Here is a 24,606-nt window from a genome sequence, read left to right as displayed (position 1 = left end):
GGGGCCCCATGTGTGATTTAATTCTTAATAGTGGCTGTGTTTGACGATCAACTCCTACGAGCCCGTACGAGCAGGCTCCAACACACCACAGGCCCTCGCCACTGCCCTCAGCCCTGTCCCAATTTCCTGGCTGACCCCCTCTGCAGACTCAGATGAGGGACCGGTCAGGAGAGTGGGGTTGACTCACGCACACCTCCACACCCAAAGCCCATCTTCTCCCACCCGGGGAGGGGTTCCTGAGGGAAGAACGCTCAGTGACGAGCCGTGGTCACGAGGCTGCCCAGCCTGACCAGCCAAGAAGGGAAAGAGTGCAGGGGTCCAACACCAGGCAATGACTCGGAAAGCACATTGTGCTCTGTGCCCCTAGGGTGACCGACTGTCTCCATTTGCCCGGGGCAACAGATGGACTGTCCCTGCTTTAGCATTAAAAGCTCTGCATCCCAGGAAACCGAGGCAAACCGAGATAGCTGGCCACTCTCGCCTCACAGTCATATGGCCGTGACCAAAATAGCTCTTACCGCTAAGTTCAGTGAAAATCAGCAGAAAACGAAGGGGATGTCTCTCCCCGTCTCAGGAGTTTTATGTCTCTGCTCTGAGGCAGGGCTGGCACCAGGGGCTACTCAGAAATGCTCCGGTATGGAGTGAACGGTGGGGTCGACGTTATGTCCAGCCTAAAGGTGGCAGGGGTGTAGGGGAAGGAGAGGGGTGGGGCGAATGCAGGACACCGGAGCAGGCTCAGATCTTACCTTTATCACATGCTAGCTGTGTGACTTGAGGAGATGACCTGACAGCTCCGTGCCTCAGTTTCCCCTATCCGCAGCCCGTCCCTACTTCCCTGGCCGGTCGTGCAGGTTCAGTGAGAGCAGCCACGGAAAGCGCGGTGTGTGACCCACGGCAAGTGCTTCAGCGACGCCGCCGGGAGGCGAAGCCAGCGGCTAGGATGGTGGGGGGCTCTTCCCATTTTCGAATTATTTCCATGATGGCTGTTCTAACGTAGTTTGTACAACAAAAACAGAACAGAATGAACACCTTGGTATCTATGTGCATGTGTATGTAAACAGAGCCTGAAACCCAATGTTGGACTGTGGTGGAGGGGGTAGTGGGGCCTGCTCCTGGGACGCTGCGGCCGGCCCCAGAGCCGCCACTCCTGGAGGGGTTACCTTTAGGACAGCTGACAGGCACTGTGATTGGTGCGTCTCTGAACTTATCCAGTCCGTGTCAGAACTAAGCCTGAGAAGACAGCTCCACTTGAGGAAATAGCAGGGATGCGGTAGAAGCTCCTGACACAGAGAGGGCGTCTGTGTTTACAGGGCAGCCCAGCACGGACACGGCCACAGCTAGCACCGTGGAACTCCCCTCCAACTTGGGGCTGTCCCAGCCCCGGAAGCGGGGAAGCGGGGGGAGCCCGTCTTTTTACACAGACGGGGGCAGCTGCACCCTCTCAGTTGGCTTTTCCACTTGTCTCTGAGCTCTGTCCCGAGGATAAGTATGTCCTGTGTGTGGTGGGGTGAGGGAGGCACCTAAGGTAGAAAATTTAAGGAGGTGCTCGCTGTCAGATGCCAATGACCCTGCAGCTCCCTCTAACTCTCCACGACTCTGTCAGGCAGACTGTTCTTACCCCATTGCATAGTTAAAACAACAAAATAAAGGGCTGAGAGAGCACAGGTTACTTGCCCTGAAGAGTGACAGAACCAACATTTGAACCCAGGCCTGCCATGTTCTAGCAGCTACTTGTTTAAGCACGGAGCCATCCTCCCCACCGAGCACAGGGGCACTTGGCTAAGCCTCAGCAGACCGACGTGGCAAAAAGCACCCTGAAGCTGAGTTTGCAGGCTGGGAGCTAGGGTCCCAACCCCGGCCAGGCTCACTGGGTGACTCTGATCTGTTCGGCCAGCCTCAGCTTCCTGGTTCGCAGAAGCTGATGGCTGCGCTGGGCTAAGAGTTACAAATGTAGTGCCCTCAGGGGCCAGCCAAGCCAAGCAGTGAGAGCAGGTAAGAAGTGGGGCAGGGAGAATATGGGCCCATGTTCTCAAATGACGCTCGACTGGAAGAAACCATCACTTGAAGGGCTTTGGGTGCCAGAGAGCCTGACTCTTCAGTTTTCAAGAGAAGCCAGAAATCTGATTTTTTTTTTCTTTTGGTGACATCTACATGGTTAAAAGTTGGGAATTCATTCAAATGGATTTAAAGCCCTTTGAGAATCCATCAAGACCCATTTAGGGACAGACACGATCCATGGGCCTCCAGCTAACAACCCCTAGATTTCAAGTCAGATGGTTTGAGTATTTGCCAAGAGCCACTGTGCCTTCTAGAGGAGGGACCCATAGCTCCTCAGAATATCATCCCCTAGTTTCCCTTGCTGCTTAGTGTGGCCACAGAACCAAGAGCACCCATCTGCCCGCCGTGGAGATCATATGACAAAGACGAACGTTTATACGGGCCAGGCGCTATGCTAGACGCTTTACTGCATGAACTCCTTAATGTTCACAACTGCCCCCCAACATACACACTACGGCTATCCGCTTTTTCCAGGTAAGGAAACCGGGGCAGACACCCCAGTTCACACAACCAGAGGGGAACGAAGCCAGGATTCTCCCCAGGTAAATCGGCCTTGCTGTCTCTGTGGGTCCTGACACCCTAGTGGACCGTGGGCTCAGCAGTGGCAGGGATGGGTTTGAGACAGGGGCACGTGCCCTCTGGCACCCAGCGCGGAGCCCGGTCTGGTCAAGGAGCCCCCTCCTGACTGAGGGGCCAGGAGAGCACAGTGGACGAGATCTCGCACTCTACAGCCCCAAAGACCAGCACTTACTCATGGGTAAGCCTCCTGTGCCTCAGTGTCCTTGCCTCTCAAGCAGGTGCACCAGGGGCACGTGCCTCACAGGAATGAAGGGTGTGCAAAGCGCGGAGCCCAGGGCCCAGCGGGGTCTGAGGCCGGGAAGGGCCAGGATGTTCCCGCCCTGGCCAAACCACTGGGATCCAGGGAGAGTTGGGAGGTTAAGGGACCCGGGCAGGTGCCTCAGCCCACCTGTGCCCGGGCAGGCTGGCACCCGGCAGGGGTCACATACTGGTGTCCCAAACTCCTGCCACACCCTCAGCCCTGCTCCCCAGCAGCCCGGGCCTGACCCCAGAATCTGCAGGGCTCCGCAAGGGCCTCGAGGAACTCCTGGTGAGGCATGCCGACCGGCGGAGGGTAAGCCTGGAGAGGCGGAGGCCCAGCCAGCCCCTCCCCGCTGTTCGAGGGACCCCTCTGTGCCAGCCCTGCCCCACTTCCCACTCGCCATCTGCCTGGTCCCTGGGCGCCTGCGTCCCTGATGATGTGCTCACGTGATGCCCCATCTGCCGTGAATCAGAAGGCAGGGTCCACAGGGCCTCCCGAGGACGGGACTGCGGGTGCCAGGCCCGCTCGGGCTCTGGTTCAGGGGGAGGGGCGGCACTGGGCTTCGGGGCTGTGTTGCCACATTTTCCCATCTCCCCACCTGCACCCCGGACACCCCCACTGCCTCCTCCACGCCCTGCCTCAGAGCCCTGCCCCGACTCTTCCCCCCTGCCGTGTAGAAGCCCACCTGTGCCTGCATCCCCCAAACGGGCACTGCCCCCAGCACCCACCACCCAGCACTTACCACCCACACCCACACCCACACACGGCTCTTGCTGAGGATGAAGCAGCCTGTGGCCCGGCTCAGCTGGAGCACGGTCCACGTGGCCCCTTTGCAGCTGTGCCTGCCCCCCTCACCCCTCCCGTCTCTGTCCTGCCCGGCCCTGCTAGGAAGGCGATCCCCACAGCACAGAGACCCCACCACTGCTCTACTGCCTCTTTCATCTGCTGTCCCTTCAGCTGAGCGGCCACCTCCCCCTCCGTCCCCACAGCCACAAAGCTGCCCCAGCCCTAAATTTCCTCACTGCCCCCACTCAGCCTGCTTCTCTCCAGGCTAAAGAGGCCTTTGACCTGGACTGCTACGTACGCATCCCATGGTTGCTCCATGACCTCGGTACATCTCAGCCTTCTCTGGGCCCCTCTCCATTCTAGACCCAAGGCCTCCCACCACAGTTCCTGATTTAACTGGTTTGGGATGATGCCCAGCACTGGTCATGTTTTTTTCACAAGCCTCTCCAACCGGGTGACTCCAGAGTCCAGGAATGGGAGTGTGGTGCTTTCTTTCCAAGGGTCTTGGGTATTAGGTGCCCAACCCTTCACCAGCCTGTCACTGGTTCAGCCTTTCCTCTGGAGGTATCAGGTACACAGGGGGCAGGGATCTGGGCCCCTGCACAGTGGAGAATGGAAGCCTTGGCTGGTCAAACACCAGGAGGCCGCACCTGCTGCTCGGCAAACACACCCGCTGCCGCCTCTGAGCAGAGGACACCGGGGGGGCACTCAGCCAGGGCCACCCAGCTCCAGCCTTGCCGAACCTTGGCAGAGTGAGAAGGCAGGGAGTGCACCGCTGTCCCCCATGGGGTGAGCCGGCCACAGGGCGTCCCAGAAGCATCCAGTCCCTGGAGATACACAGGCCAGGGGTCTGGTATCCCTCCATCACCACCTTGAAGTGACCTTGGACAAGTAAGTCCTTGTTTGACTGTGAGCTTCAATAGACCTCGACTTAGCAACAGCGGGATGAACGGCTCACCCCAGGGTCCAACGCAAACAGCAGCATAACAGGAAAAGAGAGAAAAAAAGATAAGCTGATTCTTTTTTCCAGGGCTTGCAGAAGTCAATAGATAATGCCCAAGGTTAATAAATCAAGAAATAGCTGTATACGCATGTTATTTATTGCTCTGGAGGTAACGGCCACATGAACTAAAACTGTCTGAGGAGGGCGTCTGCAGGAAACTGGGCCTTTTGATAAGGTTTTCTTTTTACCAGTTCATGTTTTTTAGAGTCTATTTATTGTAAGTATTTATTAAAAAGTGACTCAGCCTCTCCAGTGCTGTTTTGAGAGGTCATCGTTATTAACAGAAGTATTGTTGGCCTTTGAGGCCAAAATAAAATCAAATGCTCCAGTTGTGGAGGTGGGCTGCGGGGGTTCAAATTCCGGCTCTGCAACTGACCAGCTGGGCCACCTTGGACGAGTAACTTAACCACTCTGTGCCTCAGTGTCCTCATCTGTGGAACGGTCATAATAACCCCGTGCTGCTGACATGGACAGTACACAGTTTTTTGAGCTATTATTATTTTAGATACTTGTCACTCATATATGCAATTGTTTCACAAAGATATGATTACTACGTTATATATAGTTTCGCAACTTGCTTTCTTTTCTCTTGCCCAGATATGATGGATGTTGTTCCAGATCAGTAGATAGAGTTCTAGTTCATTCTTTCTAATTGCTGCAGGAATTCCATTGTGCAGAATATAAAATTTATTTTTCCATAAACCCCTTTTGAAGGAAATTTAGGCCGTTTCCAATTTTTAGTAAAATCTATTTTCCAGTAATTAACACATATTTTGGGGCACACAGGTGGCTGTTTCTGATGGATAGATTTCTAAGAGAGAGATTGCCAGGTTGAACTGCAGAGAATTTAGGCAGCTCAAACTTTTCTAGGTGCTGCTAAATTGCAGTAGCTATACTTTAAGGTAGTATCTTAAGGGGCATCTGGGTGGCTCAGTTGGTTAAGCGCCCGACTTTAGCCCAGGTCATGATCTTGGGGTTTGTGGGTTTGAGTCCCGCATTGGGTTCTGTGCTGACAGCTCAGAGCCTGGAGCCTGCTTCTCATTCTGTGACTCCCTCTCTCTCTACCCCTCCCCCGCCTCAAAAATAAATAAACATTAAAAAATTTTTTAATATTTCCCATACCGTATCAATGTTTGTTTGTTTGTTTGTTTGTTTTTGAAGTTTATTTATTTATTTTGAGAGAGACAGCATGAGAGGGGGAAGGGCAGAGAGAGAGGGAGAATCCCAAGCAGGCTCCACGATGTCAGCACAGAGCCCGACGCAGGGCTCGAGCCCACAAACTGTGAGATCATGACCTGAGTCAAAACCAAGAGTCAGGAGCTTAACTGACTGAGCCACCCAGGCATTCCCTCAATGTTTTTTAACTTTTGCTACTCTGGAGAAGGGTGACATTATTGTCTTAACGTTCCTATCTGTAATTGTGAATTGTAATCATGTAATTTCATAACTTCATCGTCCATTTTTATTTCTTCTTGTGTGATGCAAATGTTCATATCCTTTACCCATTTTTAATTGGGCTTTTTGTCACTTTCTTACTGATGTATAGGACCTTTTTACATATTAAAATCCTCATTCTCTATTACATATGAGGCAAGGCACCTGGGCAGCTCAGTCATTAAGCATCTGACTTCAGCTCAGGTCATAATCTCACAGTTTGTGAGCTCGAGTCCCACATCGGGTGAGCTCGAACCCCACTTCAGGTGAGTCCTGCTTCTCTCTCTCTCTCTCTGCCCCTTGCTCACTTGCACCCTGTCTCTCTCTTACTACTACTACTACTATTACTAATACATATGAGACAATATTTTCTGCATGCCTTTTAGTCAAATTCCTAGTGTGTTTGGTCATAGAAAGTTTTCCATTATTATTTAGTCAAATGTAACGTTACCTTATGATCTTTGACTTTCATGTTTTGACTTTTTCTGGTTGGGTTTTATTTTTAAAAACCCCTCTATTTTCTTCTAATACTCTCAAATACTCTTATCATTTTCTTTTAACATTTAATCCATCCATCTTTAATCTATGTGGACTCTTTGTGTGTGTGTGTGTGTGTGTGTGTGTGTGTGTGTGTGTGTGTGTGTGGTGTGAGGCAGGGATCTAACTTGATTTCCTTCTAAATGGAGGGGCCAGTTGTCCCAACACTATTTATTAGTTAATCAATCACTTCATGTCTGACTTGTGACATCTTTTTGCGAAATGTAATTCTCTGACATTTTAAGCACCCTTGCTGTGACCGGGGCATGACAGAACTCTGTAAATGGTGGCTTTGGGAGCAGCTGAAATGATAGCTGAATGGGAACCAGCATATACTCTAGTGCAGCAAAGTACAGCCCTCAGAACTCAGACGTAGCAACAAATATTAGTGGCCCCCAACATAAATGAATATTTGTGGCTTTGGTTTTAAGTTTGTTTTCAAATCAGCTTTATGTACCTATAATACGATTTCCACATTTTAAGTGTACAGGCTGATGACTTACAAATGTGTACACTCATGCAACAAACACCCAAGTCAAAGTATAGAGCATCTTCATCTTTCTAGAAAGTTCCTTCCTGCCCCCTTTGCAGTCAACCTCCCCTCCATCCCTGCCCCCAGGCAACCATGATACTTCTTAAACTATGTGCATGTAGTATCTTGATAACATTTGCAGAGAAATAAATAACTCACTGCAGCATGAGCCTGATGGCTCAGGAGGAAGGCCAGCTTCCCCTCTGGGAAAGGACTTCTCTCTTGAAACTGCCAAACCGCTCCCTGGACTTGTCTGGTTAAGAAGAGAAGGGATAACCCAGACCAGGTCTCCCCAGCTTCAGGCAGGCAAGTTCATTCTCACTGTTTTTTTTCCAAATCTAGAAATCAAATCTGCCAAATATTTACCTAATGTTTTCTTTTAGGTCTATTGATTTTTTTGAAAATGTAATTCAAAATGATAGATTTTCAAAGAAAGTGCAATATCACTGTGTTAAGTGACCAGAGTCACATGCTGTAATTGAAGGATATGCATAAAACGAGGGACGCCTGGCTAGCTCAGTCAGTACAGCATGCCACCCTTGGTCTCGGGGTTGTTAAGTTTGAGCCCCACATTGGGTGGAGAGATTTAAAAATAAAATCTTTTTAAAAAATAAAATAAAGGCTATACATGAAACGAAAATTAAAATGTAATCTTCCTATGCCATCTAAAACCACATTATCATTGCCTTGTGGGGAGAACCACAGACAAGGAAGAGGTAGGTAGTGAGAAGCAGAGACAAATCCGGAACTTGAAGATTGGACCTGGAGGGGACCAGCCAGCCTCAGCATGTCTGAGGTCCTGAGGGCTTCCTTCATCACTAAAGCAATGGAGTTGCTACGAAAACAGACCTGAGTCCAAACAAGTCTTCCCTGCAAGGCCATGAGGGAGTTGGTCAACAGCCCCTTAGCTTACAGGTTCTGGAGCCTTCCATCCATAAAAGGAAACTGGTGTTTGAGAGGCCACTCAAGGGGAAAATACCTTTGGAGTCAGACCCACTGGGATCCATTTGTACTAAGTTATGTGACCTTGGGAAACAGAATAGCCTTTCTGAGCTTCAGCTGCCTCACCTATAAAATGAGCATAATAATAGGACTTTGGGGGCACCTGATGGCTCAGAGTGTTAAGCACCTGACTTCAGCTCAGGTCATGATCTCACGGTTTGTGAGTTCGAGCCCGCTTCCAGTGAGCTTGAGCACAGCTTCGTGCTGACAGTGTGGAGCCTGCGTGGGACACTCTCACTCTCTCTCTCTCCCTCTCTCTCTCTCTCTCTCTCCCTCTCTCCCTCTCTCTCCGCTTCTCAAATAAATAAATAGAAATAGTACTTCACTATAAGACTGGATGAGGTGGGATTTGCACACCACACCACTTGGCACAGCACTGACTCTGTATTTCCTCCCAGCATCTTGGAGGATGCAAGTCCGCAGATATCAGCCTTTGTCCAAGTGACTAAGTGGTTAATAAAATCAGTCTCTGTTGAAAGAAGTTGCTCTGGAAGTCATCAGTTTTATCCATTAATTGTTCATTAAGGTCTTCCTGTTTTGCTAATGGGAGCAATTAACTGCCTGCAGACTGGGGGCCCTAACTAAATGATAACTAATTTGGGGGTTGGCCTGGAGGCCCAGCAGGATATGGAAGCCCTGGCTTTGGGAAGGAGACTCCAGCACCTGCTCTGGAACTGGGGCCAAGGCCTCTTCTGAGTTCTGACTCCCTCTGGGATGGAGGCCTGGGGCCTGCAGAGGCCTGGGAATGGACTCCAGCCCCTGAGGCCTGGCAGAGGCAGGGAGGGGCACTGGTGGGGTGGGAATTGCTTCCTGTCATACGGAGCACGGACGCTGTGCCAGGCCCGGGGAACCCTGTGAGCCCCGCCGTGTGGGTGCTGCTCTCCGTGCCCGGGTGAGGAGCACTGACCCTCGGAGAGCTCAGACCATAGGGTGGTCTGGCCGGGGTCCCTGTGCTCACACTCAGCACTGCCTTTCCCCTGCAGTGGCGGCCGGTGGAGACAGGGCCACATGCTAGGAGGGACAGTCACACATGCCTGGTGGGCAGGTCAGGTGGAGCCTTATCTACGCTGTCCCCCATCCCATTTCTTTCACGGGGGACTGAGGCCCAGAGAAGGGCAGGGACTGATTTGAGGCAGAGTGCAAGGCCCGAAACCTGGTGTCCTGCCTCAACCCACGGAAGGCAAGACCGAAGTCTCAGAGGCCCAGAGAAGGCCTGCCTGCCTGAGGCCACCTAACTAAAGGGCTGCAGCAAATTCTCACCCCGAGCCGTGGCCCTGTCACCCGCCCCTCCCCGTGGGAAACTGCTTACGCAGGCCAGCTGGTGGGTAACACCTTCATAAATGCTCTAGGTATGGTAGCAGTTGGTTTGAGGCTACAGGCTCTCAAGCTTGTGGATTCCCAGAAGGCAGCTTCCACTCACCATTCCACTGCACGTCCTCAGTGCCTGTGGGTCCTTGGGTGACCTCAGCAACTGCTAGCCCCAGACCTCTGAGCACAAGCCTTGGGGCTCGGTCATAGTGTCCTCCACTGGTCTGATGGAGCTGGGAGCAGGTGGAGGAATGACCAGCCTTCCTTGTTGGTTCACCAACAGGAAAACCGAGGCCCAGAGAGAACAGACCAGGCCACGGTCACACAACCAGTCACTGGTGACAGAGCTGGGCTAGAACCCTGGAGCGCTGCTTTCCAGGTCAGGGGGCCAGTGGCCTGCTGGGTGGCCTTGGCTGAAGCTCTGCCCTCTCTGGGCCTCAGTTTCTCATCTATAAAATGAAGACATCACACTAGATTAACAGAGCAGAAACAGCAGCAATATTGTGTCCATGGGGCGCCTGGGTGTCTGACTCTTGATTTCAGCTCAGATCATGATTTCATGGTTTGTGGGTTCCAGCCCCATGTCAGTCTCCGTGCTGACAGTGCGGAACCTCCTTGGGATTGTCTGTCTCATCCTCCTTCTCTGCCCCTCCCCCGCTCGTGCTTGCTCACTCACTCTCTCTCTCTCTCTCACTCAAAATAAATAAATAAACATTTAAAAAATATATTGTGTCCACGATTTCAGTTAACCTGCAGAGGTACATGAGACAGTTTTTATCATCCCATTTTTTAAAACAGATTTTATACCACTTGGTACACACCAGGCACACTCTTAAGAACATTGCATTTAGTAACTTGTGTGTTCTCCTATTAACTCCATGAGCTAGTTACCATTATGACCATCCCCATATTGCAGATCTGGAAACTAAGGCATGGAAACGCTAGGTAATTTGTCTGCTTCCTGGTAGTCACGCCTTTATGCCATCCCTCCACTTCTTTGGGCTGTATTTGTTAACTCACTTCGACTGAACGGAATGTGGCAGAAATCATGCAATGTCATTTCTGATATTAGGTTATTAAAAGTCTGTGGATCCCATTTTAGGTGCTCTCAAATCTCCTGTCCAGGGGAAGCCAGCTGCCATGTTGTGAGACAGCCCTATAGATCCCCTCCACAAGTCAAGCATTCAGCCCCAGCCACCAAATTAATAGCGATTTCACAAAAGACCTTAAGCCAGAGTCATCCAGCTAGGTACCTGATTCATGAAAACTGGAGATGATAAATGTTTCTTATTGTAGCCACTACTTTTTGGGGTGGTTTGTTACATATCAATAGGTCACTAATACAACCATCATGTATAATATTTCAAAATATACCAAGTACCTAGAAATAAATCTAACCAGAAATGTGCAAAATCCAGCTAAAATTCTAAAACTTAATTGGGACATAAAAAAACAGACTGGGGTACACACACCAACGGTCCCACACATATGTGGCTGCCTGGTTTATGACCGACGTGGCATTTCAGAGCATTGTGGAAAGAGTTGACTTTCCAGTAAATGGTGCTAGGACACTTGGGTGTCCATACAGGAGAAAAAAACAAAATTTTACCTTAACACATACCAGTCACGAAAACCAACTGCAGGTGAATTAAAGACCTGGCAGCAACAAACTATGAAACTTCTGGACAATAATATAGAAAGATGTCTTCCTGACTTTGAAGCTGGGAAGGAGTTCTTAAACACAAAAAGCACTAACCATACAGGAAAAGTGTAATTCATTACATTAAACTAAAGAATTTCGGTTCATCCAAAGACTACAAGGGGAAAAAGTGAAAAGACAAATCACAGACTGGGAGAATACATTTGCAATAATATAACTGACAAAGGACGGGCGCCTGGGTGGCTCAAGTCGGTCGAGCATCCGACTCTTGATTTCAGCTCAGGTCATGATCTCACGGTTTGTGGGTTCGAGCCCTGCATCAGGCTCAGCATTGACAACACAGAGCCTGCTTGGGATTCTCTCTCTCCTTCTCTCTCTGCCCTCCCCCACTTGGACTCTCTTTCACTCCCTCAAAATAAATAAATAAATTAAAAAAAAAAAAACTGACAAAGAAGTTGTGTCCGGAATATATAAATATCTCCTACTGATCAAGAAGAAAAAGATGAGAAGTAAACCTGAGCAACAGTGTATCTAGAAGATGACACCAGAGGTAGGAGTGAAGGTTGGAATGAGCAAGACAGGATAAGCAGACACCCCAATATAAGGGCATCATCAGGTCTCTACTGAGGGCCGTGGGGGCTCCACAACCCCTAGGGAGCACCAGACTTGTTTGCGAGAAGGTCGGGAGACCGAACTACCTCTCCAGCTATCATCCTGCCATTCCAGTCTTTTCCACAATGCTGGAGAAGACCCTGAGGTAGAAGTGGGAAGGCTGGCCTTCTGACAGCGGGAGGTTTGTTCACCACAGAGTGGCCGAAGTCAGAGGGACACTGGCACCAGAGGCATCCACTACGAAGACAGACAACCTAGTAGAAAGCAGCCAAAAGATTCGAATAAACACTTAAAAAAAAAAAAAAAAAAAAAAAAAAAGGAAATCCAACTGGCCCATCAATGCATGAAGAGGTGCCCTATCTCATTAATTGCCTTAGAAACACTTGTAATACCAGTGAGATATCCCTCCATGCCCAGCAGATGGCCAGAAATTAGCTATGCCAAGTGTGGCACTGGGAGCAATGGGAACGCGCATCCAGGCTGGATGGGAAATTTGTTCAACCACTTCAGAACACCGGTATCACGCAGTAGGGTTGAAGATACATGTGACCTGTATTCCAGAAATTCCGCTCCTAGATGCATAGCTTGGAGGAAAACGTGCATACGTGTGCCACCACCTACGTAGGAGAAGGCTCCCGCATCCTTACAATAGCGGGAAATCGCAAGCAACGCACCCAGCAAGACGCTACTGGGTTCATGACTTGCAGCAATGAGCACGCGCAAACTATCTACGCATGCGCAAACTGTATCTACCGACGCATGCAGGCGCAGTATCTACGCATGCGCAAACTGTATCTACGCAAACTACACACAACAAACAGCACGGGTGAATTCTACAAATACAGGTGAGTTGAAGGACTGTGGGCTTTTGTTTAGATAAACTTGCCAAACAGGCAAAACCCAAACTATTGTTTAGACATGCAGATACAGGTGGTAAAACTATCAATACAAGTGAGGAAGCGATTCTTTTAAGTGTCAGGATGTCTCTCTCAGGGAGGTGTGTAATGGAGAAAGGGGGCGGGGGGTTTCTGGGGGCGGTGGTTACATGGGGATAGGCTTTTATCATTTTTTGTTAAATTGTGTGTATATCTCTACATTCACGGTGCTTTGTAATGTTTAAAAATGATTAAATCAGTAAAACTGCCTCACACACCACCCGCTCTCCCGTCCTGTGCGCCCCACCGCAGTTACAGACAGGCCGCTCCAACCACCCAGGACCCCCAGGTATCAGCTCTGATGCCTCCCAACCCTAAACGACATCCAGTCAGGCCTTCTACCCTGCGGGTCCTCCTTGCAACTCCTCTCAGAGCCTCACCCCCTCTCTGTACCTGTATCAGCACCACTGGGAGTGGGGAGGCCCAGCATCATCTCGGGTCCACCCAAGGGTAACCGGAGACAGCTGCTCCTCCCTGGCTGTCCCTCCAACCTGTCTCCGCCCTTTTGAAATGACCTTTTTGAAACACCACTTGATCAAGAACTCTCCTGGTCAGAGGCCTTCAATATCTCCCTGCTGCCCAATCTCCGTGACCGAGCCCCTTCTCCTTCCTCTGGTTCCCCTCCTGCCTCTCTCACTGCCACCCTGCCCACTAAACCCACTTGCTTCTCTCTCTCTCTCTCTCTCTCTCTCTCTCTCTCTCTCTCTCTCTCTCTCCCCCCCCCTTTTCACCACCCCCCAACCTCAAGCCTTTGTCCAAAACACCTCTTCCCCTCCTCCGGTCCCACCCTATTCAAGACTGAGGTCTCAGCTAGAAGCCCCCTTTCACAAGAAGCCTCCCTCCCTGCTGGATTACACCCCCACCCTGCCCCAACACCCTGCCTAAGGAAGCAGCCAAGCCCACAGGCTCCAGGCTCTGGGCCATGGGGAGGCTGGTGTTCCTGCAACCCAGGCACCTGGTATGAGGGAACGAAGCCAGGACTTGCCAGAGACCAGAGGCTCCCACTGTTGGGGACAGCTGGAAGGAAGGCCTGGGGTGCCTCTGAGATGCAGCCTGTCAGCTTCCGTCCAGCAAAGCTTTCCCTGGGCCAGAAAGCCTGGGGAGGGGCAGGGAGAGAGCCGATGGAAGAGATTCCATGGGCTCCAAAACAAGGGCTCCAGCAGTGATGATGAGGGGTGAAGGTCTTTCCCCCATTTTCTTTTAGGAGCAACATAAGCCTCCCAGATTTTCATTGAACTCAAGGGCCTTCTCCACAAATGACAAACTGAATGTCCCGCCCAGGCAGGGGAAGGGGGTATTAGGGTCTAATGTGAATTAAAAATTAATAATAATGAAATGTGACATTTTTGCCAAGCCCCCAAGTCTGTCCACATACATCATGCTATTTTATCACTGCCTGGTTTGTCTTCTGTCCCACCAGATGGTGAGCTTGGCAGGGGGGTGCTGGAAGCAGGAACTGTACCTCCTCCCTTCATGGGGAAACCCAGGGCTGAGCAAGGTCTGGCTCCATAGAAGATCTCAGTGCATGTGGGATATACAGTGGGTAGATGGACAGATGTTGGATGGATGGATGGATGGATGGATGGATGGATGGATGGATGAAGGGGCACATGGGTGAATAGAAAGCATGATAATAGATGCACAGACATTAGGATGGACAGGTGGACAGACGGATGAATGAAGGACAGGTGGATGGCTAGATGGTCCGGTGGATGGCTGGATGAGGGGGCAGATGAATGGATAGATGAACAAATGGAAAATAAAGGGAAAAAAAATGGATGGATGGACAGACAGAAAGATGGATGAACAAACAGACGGGTGAAGACAAAGGGACAAAGGATTGGTGGATCAGAGACAGGTAGACAGACCCACAGCTGGATGGGCAGACTTACCAATTTTCTTCTTTAACGGAGGTATGGAAGCCAAGTAGGTCAGGGCTTCAAATGCACCCTTTTTGCCAATGCCCCACCCTGCAGCTAGCAGGAAGGTGGCTGCCCCTGCTGCCCTCTGCAGGCCACGTGAGGGAGCTGGGACCAGGGAGAAAGGCAGACACGGCCAACGGTGACCCCTGGTGGTTGCCATAAGAATGCCCACCCCAGATATCCCAGAGACTGGATGACTCAGTTGGTTAAGTGTCCAGCTTCAGCTCAGGTCATGATCTCACGGTTCCTAAGTTTGAGCCCCGCATTGGGCTCGCTGCTGTCCCTGCAGAGCCCACTTCGGATTTTCTGTCCCCGGTTCCCTCTGCCCCTCCCCCCCTCTCTCTCTCACAAAAATAAATAAAAACAAACAAAAAAAGATGTGAAGAGGCACAAAAGTCAAACAGTAAACATTAAAAAAAAAAAAAAAAAAAAGAATGACCACCCAAGAGCCTGGCTTGGCCACCCTGGCCATACCCTGCCAGCTGGGGAGCCCACCTTCGCCCTCACCCCAGACCCTGACCTCCTGGCTCCTAGGCTGAGGCTCCCATCAAATTGTTCTTAGACACAGCCCACAGAATCTGTGATGTGTCCAGTGGTGGACCAGGCGTTCACTTACACTGTGGAGGGCCTGCCATCTGCCCAGCCCTGTTAGAGATTGCCTGGAGAGAGTGTCAAGGACATCTGTGGACAGGTGACCAGTAACAGCCCACATTTAAGCACTTAAGACCAGGCCACTCACAGCTTTTTCTCTCTGATCCCTCACCTCACCCCTAGAAGTAACAACTTGAGCAATCTCCATTTTACAGGTGAGAAAGCTAAGTCTCAGAGAGGCCAAGGGCTGTGGTGAGTGAGTGAGTGAGTGAGTGAGTGAGTGAGTGAGTGGCAGAGCCAGGATTTGAACCCAGGTTGTCTGGGATTCCCCCATCCTTGCTCCCTGCCCCTCTGACAAACCCTGCTGTGGCAATAATTGTGGTTGACTTTCTGAGTATCCAGGGGGGGACCACAGCATGAACACACACATACGGCCTCCGCCACAGCAGGACTTGTCACCTGGTTGGGTCACTTCCATCCCCTCATTGTTCAGCACAGGCTGGTTTGGATCTCAGCTTCAGCACTGAGTAGCTGTGTGACCTTGGGCGAGTCACTTAACCTTTCTGTGCTTAGTTTCCTCATGGATGTAACAAGTATGATAATAACCACGTACCTCACTGGCTTGTTAGGGAAATTAAATGAGCTATTACACATAGTGAGCATCTGGTACACATAGTAAAGGTTTCCTCTCACCATTATGAGGGAGAAAATGGGGCTCAGAAAAGGAAAAGCCTGAATATTTACAGGTGTGACAATTCCCTGCCTCTACACTTACCTTCCTGTGTTAAAAAAAAAAACAAAACTTTGGGGCACCTGGGTGGCTCAGTCTGTTAAGCGTCCGACTTTAGCTCAGGTCATGATCTCACAGTTTGCGGGTTCAAGCCTCGTGTCGGGCTCTGCTCTGACAGCTCAGAGCCTGGAGCCTGCTTCAGATTCTCTGTCTCCCCCTCTCTTTGCCTCTCCGCCACTCACGCTCAGTCTCTCTCCATCTCTCAAAAATGAATAAATGTTAAAAAAAAAAATTAAAAACACAGTACAATCACATCAGCCTTCTCCCTGGAAACAAGTCCTGTCCTGTGTTACCTTCAAATAAAATCCAAATTCCAGAGCCCCCCTCTTCTCTTCTCCCTCCTCACCTCTGCACCCCAGAGGCTTCCTGAATTTTGTGGGTTTCATCCACTTACTCTTAGTATGGATACACGCATGGATATTATTTACTTTTGTTGGTTTTACACTTTATAAAAAGAGCATCAGACTCTATCTAGTCCCTGAGACTTGAGTTTTTTACTCAGTATCACATGTCTTAGACTCACCCACATTATTGCAGCATTTCTGCAATTGTAAGCAGTGCTATCATGAACATCCTCAAGCTGCATGTATTTCTAGGTGCACCTGCGAGGCTTCCTCTTCAAATCCAGGGGTGGGGGGGGGGGCGGGATTCCTAGGACACAGGTGTGCCAGGGTCCATCTTCACAAAGAAATGTCCCACTGTCTTTCTATGGTGCTTGAACCAATTTACTCTCCTACCAGCAATTTTCGGTTTCTGTTGACCCACATCCTCGACAACATTTAATAGCACCAGACATCAGGCTTTTTACCAGTCAAATGGGGAGAAAGTAGTGTCTCATTGTGGTCTTCATTTCCAGATCCCTGGTCACCAGAGAGTGTAAGCCTCTCACTGTGTTTTCTGACCGTAGCTGGTTCATCATTCGTGAAATGCCAGTTCACAATTTTCGTGCATTTTTGCCTTGAGCTGTTTATGCTTTTCTATTAGTCCTGCTCTTTTTGTTGTTGTTGTTGTTTGTTTGTTTGTTTGTTTATTGGTTTGAAGAGGCCCCTAGTCCAATGTGGGGCTTGAACTCATGACCCTGAAACCAAGAGTCGTATACTGTACTGACTGAGCCAGCCAGGTATGCCTAGTTTCTGTTTTCTCCTTCCTTAGCCTTTTAAAAAGCTTTCAATGTGTTTGTTTTCCTACCTTTACCTCTCTATTGGAATGAAATGTATACATTCCAGTTTTATTTTTTTAGTCATTATCCTTGAAGTTTTACCATGCACGTTTAATTAACAATACCTAATGTTAAACAATATATTGATGACCCCCCCATTCCTCCCAAGTGCAAGGTCTTTAGAGCACTTTAGCCTTGGTCTTACTCTGCCCCCAATGGGATCAATTCCTTGATTTCTCTGTCTGTTGCTTCATTATTGGTGTGTAGGAATGCAACCGATTTCTGTGCATTGATTTTATATCCTGCAACTTTGCTGAATTCATGAATCAGTCTTAGTGGGTTTTTGGTGGAATCTTGTGGGTTTTCCATATAAAGTATCTTGTCATCTGCCAAGAGTGAAAGTTTGACCTCCTCCTGGCTGATTTGGTTGCCTTTTATTTCTTTGTGTTGTCTGATTGCTGAGCCCAAGACTTCCAATACTGTGTTGAATAACAGTTTTGAGAGTGGACATCCCTGTCTTGTTCCTGACCTTAGGGGGAAAGCCGTCAGTTTTTCCCCATTGAGGATGATATTAGCATTGGGTCTTTCACATATGGCTTTTATGATCTCGAGGTATGATCCTTCTATCCCTACTTTCTTAAGTGTTTTTATCAAGAAAGGATACTGTATTTTGTCAAATGCTTTCTCTGTATCTATTGAGAGGATCGTGTGGTTCTTGTCCTTTATTTTATTAATGTGATTGATCACATTGATTGTTTTGTGGATATTGAACCAGCCCTGCATCCCAGGTATAAATTCCACTTGGTCGTAGTGAATAATTTTTTTAATGTATTGTTGGATCCAGTTGGCTAATATCTTGTTGAGGATTTTTGCATCCATGTTCATCAGGGAAATTGGTCTATAGTTCTCCTTTTTTTAGTAAGGTCTTTGGTTTTGGAATCAAGGTAACGCTGGCTTCATAGAAAGAGTTTGGAAGTTTTCCTTCCATATCTATTTTTTGGAACAGCTTCAAGAGAATAGGTGTTAATTCTTCCTTAAATGTTTGGTAGAATTCCCCTGGAAAGCCATCTGGCCCTGGACTCTTGTTTTTTGGGAGATTTTTGATTACTAATTCGATTTCTTTACTGGTGATGGGTCTGTTCAAATTTTCTATTTCTTCCTGTTTCAGTTTTGGTGGCTTATATGTTTCCAGGAATTTGTCCATTTCTTCCAGATTTCCCATTTTATTGGTGTTTAATTGCTCATAATATTCTCGGATTACTATTTTTATTTCTGCTGTGGTGGTTGTAATCTCTCCTCTTTCATTCCTGATTTTATTTATTTGGGGCTTTCCTTTTTCTTTTTGATGAAACTGGCTAGTGGTTTATCAATTTTGTTAATTCTTTCAAAGAACCAGCTTCTGGTTTCATTGATCTGGTCTACTGGGTTTGTTTCTTTTTTGTTGTTTTGTTTTGTTTTGTTTCGATAGCATTGATTTCTGCTCTAATCTTTATCATTTCCTGTCTTCTGCTGGTTTGAGGTTTTATTTGCTGTTCTTTTCCCAGCTCTTTAAAGTGTAAGGTTAGGCTGTGTATCTGAGACCTTTCTTCCTTCTTTAGGAAGGCCTGGATTGCTATATACTTCCCTCTTATGACCGCCTTTGCTGTGTCCCAGAGGTTTTGGGCTGTGGTGTTATCATTTTCATTGGCTTCCATGTACTTTTTAGTTTCCTCTTTAATTTCTTGGTTAGTCCATTCATTCTTTAGTGGGATGGTCTTTAGTCTCCAAGTATTTGTTATCTTTCCAAATTTTTTCTTGTGGTTGATTTCGAGTTTCACAGCATTGTGGTCTGAAAATATGCATGGTATGATCTCAATCTTTTTGTACTTGTTGAGGGCTTATTTGTGTCCCAGTATGTGATCTATTCTGGAGAACGTTTCATGTGCATTGGAGAAGAATGTATATTCTGCTGCTTTAGAATGAAATGTTTTGAATATATCTGTTAAGTCCATCTGGTCCAGTTGTCATTCAAAGCCATTGTTTCCTTGTTGATTTTTCTGATTAGATGATCTGTCCATTGTTGTAAGTGGGATGTTGAGGTCCACTACTATTATGGTATTATTATCAGTGAGTTTCTTTATGTCTGTGATTAATTGATTTATATATTTGGGTTATTCCACATGTGGAGCATAAATGTTTACAATTGTTAGGTCTTCTTGGTGGATAGACCCCTCAAGTATGATATAATGCCCTTCTTCATCTCTTGTTACAGTCTTTATTTTAAAAGTCTAGATTGTCTGATATAAGTATGGCTACTCCGGCTTTCTTTTGTTTGACCATTAGCATGGCAGATGGTTCTCCATCCCCTTACTTTCAATCTTAAGGTGTCTTTAGGTCTAAAGTGGGTCTCTTGTTAACAGCGTATAGATGGATCTTGTTTTCTTATCAGTTCTGTTATCCTATGTCTTTTGATTGGAGCATTTAGTCCATTGACGTTTAGAGTGAGTACTGAAAGATAGGAGTTTATTGCCATTATGTTGCTTGTAGAGTTGGAGTTTCTGGTGGTGTTCTCTGGTCCTTTCTAATGTTTGTTGTTTTTAGTCTTTTTTTTTTTTGTCCATCTTTTCTCCCCTCAGAGAGTCCCCCTTAAAATTTCTTGCAGGGCTGGTTTAGTGGTCATAAACTCTTCTTTTTTTTTTTTTTTTGTCTGGGAAACTTTTAATCTCTCCTTCTGTTTTGAATGACAACCTTGCTAGGTAAAGAATTCTTGGCTGCATATTTTTCTTATTCAGCACATTAAATATATCCTGGCACTCTGTCCTGGCCTGCCAAGTTTCTGTGGATAGGTCTGCTGCAAACCTGGTTTGTCTTCCGTTGTAGGTTAAGGACTTTTTTCCCTTGCTGCTTTCAAGATTTTTTCCTTGCCTGAGTATTTTGTGAATTTGACTATGATATGCCTTGTTGATAGTTTTTGTTGAATCTAATGGGATTCAACATTAGATGAATGTGCTTTCTGGATTTTGGTGTATGTGTCTTTCCCCAGGTTAGGAAAGTTTTCAGCTATGATTTGCTCACATAACACTTTTACCCCTTTTTCTCTCTCTTCAACTTCTGGGACACCTATGATTCTGATGTTGTTCCTTTTTAATGAGTCACTGATTTCTCTAATTTTTAAATCGTGCTCTTTTGCCTTAGTCTCCCTCTTTTTTTCTGCTTCATTATTCTCCATAAGTTCGTCCTCTAGATCGCTGATTCTCTGTTCTGCCTCATCCATCCTTGCTGCCATGGCATCCATTCAAGATTGCAGCTCAGTTATAGCATTTTTTAATTTCATCCTGGCTAGCTTTTACTTCTTTTATCTCCACAGAGAGGGATTCTAATCTGTTTTTGACTCCAGCTAGTATTCTTCCTATCGTGCTTCTAAATTCTGGTTCAGACATCTTGCTTGTATCTGTGTTGATTAAATCCCTGGCTGTCATTTATTCATGCTCTTTCTTTTGGGGTGAATTCCTTTGTTTTGTCATTTTGAAGGGAGAAAAGGAAGTAATAAGGTAAAAAAATAAAATTAAAAAATTAAAGGGGCGCCTGGGTGGCTCTGTCGGTTAAGCATCCGACTTCGGCTCAGATAATGATCTCACGGTCCGTGAGTTCGAGTCCCGCGTCAGGCTCTGTGCTGACAGCTCAGAGCCTGGAGCCTGTTTCAGATTCTGTGTCTCCCTCTCTGTCTGCCCCTCCCCTGTTCATGCTCTGTCTCTCTCTGTCTCAAAAATAAGTAAACGTTAAGAAAAAAAATTTTTTTAATTAAAAACAACAACACACACAAAATCAAATAAATGATGCTATATCCTATGTGTGCTTTGCTCTGGTTGTTGAAAGGAGCTTGATAGATTAGAGAAAAAGGGGAAGAAAGAAAAAGAAGAAAAAGGAAAATATTTGAAAATTTGAAAAAAAATGAACACATTGCAATAGAATAAAATGAAATGATGGAAGTAAAATAGAATTTGAGAAATTTACAAAAAAGTAAAAAAATATAGTAGAAAAAATAAAGAAAAATGTTTTTAATAAAAATTGAAAATAAAAATAAATTTTTTCTCTTTCTGTATTCAAGGAAAATAAAAGAAACGAAAAAGAGAAAAGAAAAAAAAATTGAATGGATGGACAAGGACACAGACTGAAATACAATTGATATTACATCGTTTTCCCCTAGAAGTCAAACTATGAAGCACTTTACGGTCTGTAAACTCAGCAGGTGGAGAGACTTGTATTCCTGAAGAGTGAGGTTGTCCCAGTTGGGCCGGGCTTAGTGTATTGGCTCCATTCTCCACTAGATGGCGCTGCTTAGCTTATTGGGAAGGATTGTTGTGGTGCTCGTAGGTGCGTATGCGCATGCGCAGGAGCAGCGAAAATGGCGTCACCCAGCTACCCAGTCTCTAGTATCAGAACTCTGGTCTTCCCGATCAGCAATTGCTCACCCGTCCTCTGTCTTCAGCTTTCGTCCACTCCCCGCTTTTTCACTGTCCGTGAGCCATCAGGCTGCCAGGCAACACCTCCCTCCTGAGTTTTACCTCAGATGAGTCTGTGTTTCCCGACCCCTTACTTCTGAGGGACTGTGTTTGGCCTGCTCCGCTCCTCCGCGGGAGGGTCTCACCGAGCAGTGGCCGGGTGCTGGCCACACCCAGGAACGTTCGAGGGACTGTGCTGCTGCAGCTGATGCCCAGACTGCGGCCGGGTGCCAGCCCGCCCCAGAAAAAGTCCACGCAATCGCGTGGCAGCAGCGTTTCAGGGGTTGTGGCAAATCACAACACGCATCTGGCACCAGGCTTCACCCCCAATGACCTTGTTCCAGCACCAGCGAATGTGGTTGTTCTCCGGGGTCCGCTGACACCTTTGCCTGTGGGGGCGGGGGCCACACAGCCTCTACCCGATGTCCTGCCAGCAGGGGAACCACCACTCCCCATGTGGCCCGAGGACCGCCCAGACTTCACTCTGCTCCTGGGGACTCGCCCTTCCCACCAGAGCACCGCCAGGTATCAGCTGCGGAGTTTCCGACTCTGCGCTCCCCCTGTTACAGAGTCTTAGTGGAATTGAAACCCTCTCCTTTCTCCCTTCTTTTTAGTTCAGTCCCTGCAGCTGTTTCCACTTTTCCACTTTCTCTCCAGCTGCTTTTGGGGAGGGGTGCTTTTCCCGTATTCTCCTCCCCTGTCTCCGTCCTCTCTCTGCAAGCAAAAACAACTCCCTACCCTCCATGGCTTCTCTCTCCCCCAGTTCACCTCTCCGCGCCATGTACCTGCTGAGTTCTGTGGTTCAGGTTGTGCAGATTGTTATGTTAATCCTCAGATCAGTTTTCTAGGTGTGCAGGATGGTTTAGTCTTGGTCTGGCTATATTTCATGGACGCGAGACGCAAAAACAAACAAACAAACAAAAAACCCAACTTCCATGCTGTTCTGCCATCTTCTCCAGCGTTTTCACTTCTGTTGTGGTTGTTGAGAAGTCAGCTCACGTTCTGTCATCCCTTTGGAGATGATTTGTCCTTTCTCTCCCACTGCGTTCAACATCTCTCTGCGTCTGGCATTCTGTGGTTCCAATAAAATGTCTGTAACCCTTACATTTCTTTTTGTTTATTATGCTTGAGATACTTTGAGCTTCCTGGTTCTGTGGATCTGTTTTTCACTGCTTCTAGAAAATTTACAGCCATTAATGTCTTCAAATGCTGCTTTTCTTCCATTCCCTTTTCCTTCTACTTGGGGGGCTCCAGTATATAAGATCTTCTCATTCAATTCTCTGTATCTCTTAATCTCCCATTCATATTATCCACCTCCTGAATTCATTATGTGCAACTTCTGGTCCACAAATTCTCTACTCAACTGTTTACCGTTGATTAAATTTTTGATTTTGAAATTATGTCTTTCACTCCTGGAATTTCCATATGTTCTTCCCCCAAATCTCTCTCTCTTCACCTTTCTTTGTTTATATGTTCATCTTTTCTTTTTTTTAATGTTTATTTGTTTTTCAGAGAGAGACAGAGCATGAGCAGGGGAGGGGCAGAGAGAGAAGGAGACACAGACTCCGAAGCAGGCTCCAGGCTCTGAGCTGTCAGCACAGAGCCCGACGTGGGGTTCGAAGTCATAAACTGTGAGATGGTGACCTGAGCCGAAGTCAGATGCTTAACCTCCTCTGTGTAACTATTTTTTAAACATGTCATACGTGGCCACTCTGTATTCTGACCCTAGGGGACTCGTGTGGTGCTTCCTGTCTCTGCTGTCACTCATGGTAACTTGTCTTCTTGTGACTTGGTAGGGTTTGAATTTTAGCTCATCAGCGAGTCTTACTCTGCAGGGGTCCTCCTGGCCCACCTGAGGGAAGCTTTCCTCCGCCTTGAGTTTACTTTTGCTCCTGCCAAGAGCCGAGGGCTTCCCAACCTGGGACCACCTCACCAGCCCCCCTTTCGAGTTTTTCGTCACAACAGATACAAGTTCCCATCTTCCCCATCCCTAGATCCAAAGATCACTGTCACCATGTGGCAAAACCTCTAGAGGACTCTGGCCTTGGGGCTCCCCAGGCAACCAGCCAATCAGGCCAGCTCTCTGACTCTCTCCTACCCACCCCAGCACCTCTGGATTCATTCTCCAACCCCCTCTGCTGAAACCCGAGCCCCGGCCTCTGTATCCCCTCTCCCTCCTTTATTTTTCTAATCGCATGAGTTCCCACTAATGATATCCTATTCATTTGTTAAATGGCTTATTATATGCCACCGTCAGCAACCTGCACAGTGTCTGGATTGTGCCTCACAATTACGTGATGGACATATAATAAATGAAGGAGTGAATGAGGCATAGTACCTGTCCCCCCAACTGCTCTCAATCTGGAAGCTGAGACAGACCAGGAGACAGAGAAATAACTACTGCTAAGGGGAGAGAGCAGGGGCCGTGGAGGCGAGAGAAGACCCCAGCCTAGATGCTGGAGGGCAGGGCCAGCTTCCTAGTCCAGACTCCAGGAGGTCAGGGGAGGGTGCAAAGCGGAGATCTCAGGGCTGGGCTCTCATCTTTCCACGGATGAAAGCACCGAGGGACAGTGTTCTGGGAAAAGAGAACAGCTTGTGCCGAGGCCTGGCGGTGAGAAAGAACCTGTTCGAGGAACTGAAAGGAGTTGAGTGTGGCAGCTGCTAGGAGGATGAGGAAGGAGTGGTGGGTGATGGGCTGGAGAAGAGGGCAAGGGGCAGACCCCCAGGGCCTTTGGAGCTCCTGTGAGGAGTTTGTCAAAAAGGAGGAACAGAGTAGAGAAGGGCGTGATCAGGCTGCAGGGTGGAAATTCCCTCTGGCTTCTGAGTGAAAGGAGGATGGGAATGAGGAGACAGGGAGGCCGGGGAGGAGGCTCTGCAGGGATGGAGGCTGGGCCAAGGTGGATAGCGGTGGAGGGGTGCAGCACAAGGCCGACTCCTCGAGCGCCCTCTCGGCGACCTTGGCAGGTAAGGGGAGCA

General features: G+C 48.1%; 1 protein-coding gene across 2 annotated transcripts in view; it reads right to left on the bottom strand.

Annotated features, from left to right (window-relative positions):
- The window catches only part of ADGRG1 (adhesion G protein-coupled receptor G1), a 56,227-nt gene extending 46,255 nt beyond the window's left edge, over window positions 1-9,972 (bottom strand). The window contains exon 1 of one of the 2 annotated variants that reach the window (XM_045045688.1): window positions 9,593-9,972. The gene's annotated coding sequence lies outside the window, so the exon portion shown is untranslated. The remainder of the gene's footprint in view (window positions 1-9,592) is intronic. The other variant, XM_045045693.1, reaches the window with a different exon arrangement.
- Between the last annotated feature and the right edge of the window lie 14,634 nt (window positions 9,973-24,606).

This window comes from Felis catus, chromosome E2 (assembly GCF_018350175.1).
Source record: "Felis catus isolate Fca126 chromosome E2, F.catus_Fca126_mat1.0, whole genome shotgun sequence".
NCBI lineage: Eukaryota > Metazoa > Chordata > Mammalia > Carnivora > Felidae > Felis > Felis catus.
Note: the sequence above shows the minus strand (reverse complement) of the source record. Positions and strands in the feature narration are given on the sequence as shown.